The sequence below is a fragment of the Muntiacus reevesi genome, unplaced genomic scaffold (assembly GCF_963930625.1).
Source record: "Muntiacus reevesi unplaced genomic scaffold, mMunRee1.1 SCAFFOLD_138, whole genome shotgun sequence".
Taxonomy (NCBI): Eukaryota; Metazoa; Chordata; class Mammalia; order Artiodactyla; family Cervidae; genus Muntiacus; species Muntiacus reevesi.
In genome coordinates this window covers 227,045-230,241 of record NW_027077978.1, presented here as the reverse complement: position 1 = coordinate 230,241, position 3,197 = coordinate 227,045, and the positions used below count along the sequence as shown (strand labels likewise).

At 35.7% G+C, this 3,197-nt stretch overlaps 1 non-coding gene across 1 annotated transcript; it reads right to left on the bottom strand.

Annotated features, from left to right (window-relative positions):
• Window positions 1-429: 429 nt before the first annotated feature.
• On the bottom strand, window positions 430-536 carry LOC136155307 (U6 spliceosomal RNA). The gene has a single exon (XR_010660769.1). It is a non-coding gene; the product is annotated as a U6 spliceosomal RNA (small nuclear RNA).
• Between the last annotated feature and the right edge of the window lie 2,661 nt (window positions 537-3,197).

The window sequence follows — 3,197 nt, the reverse complement described above, 5'->3', positions numbered from 1 at the left end:
GAAACCTAAAACAACTTCAGTACTTATTCAAAATCATGCTCATTACTTTTTAAATTCAACCAAGTAAGACATTATCTCAGTATCTTATTAGTGCCTACATTTGAAGCAAGTTACATGTTACAATGCTAGAAACACCCAAGATGATACGACAAGAAACAATCAGGCTTTGATAACATAAAAGCAGAATATGATTTTTTATTTTTTTTTTTATTTTTTTTTTAAATATTATTTTATTAGTTGGAGGCCAATCACTTTACAACATTTCAGTGGGTTTTGTCATACATTGACATGAATCAGCCATATAGTTACACGTATTCCCCATCCCGATCCCCCCTCCCACCTCCCTCCCCACCCGACTCCTCAGGGTCCTCCCAGTGCACCAGGCAAGAGCACCTGATTCATGCATCCCACCTGGGCTGGTGGTCCGTTAAAAATATGGAACGCTTCACGAATTTGCGTGTCATCCTTGCGCAGGGGCCATGCTAATCTTCTCTGTATCGTTCCAATTTTAGTATATGTGCTGCCGAAGCGAGCACAGAATATGATTTTTTAAAACCACGTATGTAGATCAGCCTTAGAAAACAATAAAAAGAAAACTGGTGTTGTTATATCAATCCCAGACAAACTAGACCTTCATGCAAAAAGCACTTTCAGAATAAAAGTGGAATACTTCGTAACAGTAAGTCACTAAGCAGATATAACTATTACACATTTCTATCCAAATACTAGGCTTCCCTGATGGCTCAGCAGGGGAAGAATCTGCTGGCAACGCATGAGACACAGGAGATGTGGGTTCAATCCCTGGGTCGAGAAGATCCCCTGGAGAAGGAAATGGCAACCCACTCCAGTATTCTTGCCTAAAAAATCCCAAGGACAGGGGAGTTCGGAGGGCTACAGTCTAAAGGGTTGCAAAGCGTCAGACATGACTGAGCAACCAAGCACAGTGTATATATATATGTTCATCTACTAGCAATGTCTCAAATAAATAAAGCAAAAGCTGAGAGAATACAAGGGGAAATATCTACAGTGGTAAACGGGATATTTTAATACACTCTTGTCTGTGTAATTGATACAAGCAAACAAAAGGTCACTTATGACCCTGAAGATTTGAAATACGGGATTAACCAGCAAGATCCAATGTAAATATATTAAAACACCACATTCAATAGCTATAGGGAAAAAATAATATACTGGAGCCACAGTGCAGATCTCAAATGTTAAAGGTCTGAAATCACAGACCTTTGAAACACTGAGATTGTTCTCTGATGACATTGCTATGTTGTTAAGCGTTCTCTGATGACATACCTTATGTTGTTAGAAATAAAAGACATTTGAAAACAACTAGAAAATCTCCATGTGTTCAGAAATCGAGAAATATAATACGTTCAAATTATCCAAGTGTTAAAGTAGATACCAGTGAAAATTAGAAACCATTTTAAAGTGAATTATAAAAGTACTATATATTAAAATTTGAGTAATGTTGCTAGCTGAAACAGTACTTAGAGGGAAATGCTCAGCCTTAAATGCGTATATTTAAAAGGGAGAAATGCTGAAAAGTAGTGATCTACAAGAAGTTAGCAAAAGAACAAAAAAGTAAATCCCAAAAAGTAGAAGGAAGGAAATAAAGAGCGGAAATCAATGCAATAGAGAACAAATATATAATAAAAAGAAAAGGAATCAGCAAGATTCAAAATTTGGTTCCTTTGAATGACTACTAAATTCCCAGGGAGACTGAATGAGGAAAAACAGAAGGTAGTTTTAGCCTATAACAGATACAATAAGATAATTCTTTACTGCAACCATTAAACGGATACTAATATTTATTATAAATAATTTTATGCTAGTAAATTTAAAAAGTTTAGATGAAAAGGACAACTTCTTAGGGGGAAAACTACCAAAATAATCAACAGAAAATCTGAGAAGGTTAAAAATTAAAAATCAAAGGAGTAATTCAAAATCTTTCCACAAAGAAAATTACCAGCCCAGATGGCTTCTCGGCCAGATTCTCACAGAAATTTAATGGAACAATTCAGTCCTACTTAAACTTTTTCAGAATAGAAAATGAGGGTCAGCTCATTTTATAAGGCTAGTATGAGATAACCGCTGATTTCAAATCCTGACAAGGACAATATAGGCCACCTCACTGATACAAAACTATTAACAGAATATCAAACTGAATCCAGAAATACATAAAAAGAGTAATACTGTAAAACCAAATTAGGTTTACCTCAGAAATCAGGTTAGGTTTAAGATTTTAAATAATATGTAATTCAATATATTAACATAGTGAAGGAGAAAAGTCATACAGTAATGAAAAGCTGCAACAACAACAAAAAAAGCATTAAATTCAAACAAACAGAACAAAACACAAAATTCTTAGTAAACCGGTACAGAAGGGAACTTCTTTAAACATGATGAAGGGTTTCACAGAAACAAAACAAAACGAACTTGAGCAAACAGGCCTGGAGGGAAATGCTGAAAGCTTCCTCTTGGAGACCGGGAACCAGAAGGGCAGGAGCTCTGGGGTGGCGGCAGCGCTGTGCGTCTTGACCTGAGCAATAAGTTCATGTGTGTTTGTGTGTTTGCAGTAACATGTAAAGTTCTCCATGGTGCTTTTATATACACCTTGAAATATATATTAAAGATAAAAAAGAAAGAAATATTTGGAAATAAAAGGCTAACCTAGCCTATCACTCAAGCTTGGCAACTCCGTAGGTCCTCACCTCCCCACCACCACCCAGTTACCGTTACTTTCAAACCAGTTAACATTTATTGGGCTTACAAGACATGGTACAATGTGGCAACATGTATCATGAACCTTAACAATGTCTAAGATGAAACCTTATTCCATTACATTACTCCAGTGCCAATCATTCCATTCTAAGGAAAAAGACAAAGAGAAAAAAATCCATGTGTTAAGACATTCACTGCCCACATGATGATAAAATAGAAAACCTAAACTAAGTAACCAACTCCAGGAAACAATTAAGAAAAATAATTTTTACAATGGGATTATACAGTCAATAAAAATAAGATTTATCAAATATTCCAAGAAATGAATATAACCTAATTTTTAAAAAATTAGACATATACACATGTTTACACTGTAACAGGGGGAAAAAGTCATAGGCACAAAGAAGAAAGTGAAAGACAGAGGGAAGAAGAGAGGGACAGAGGGTACTGAAAGCGGGAGGGAA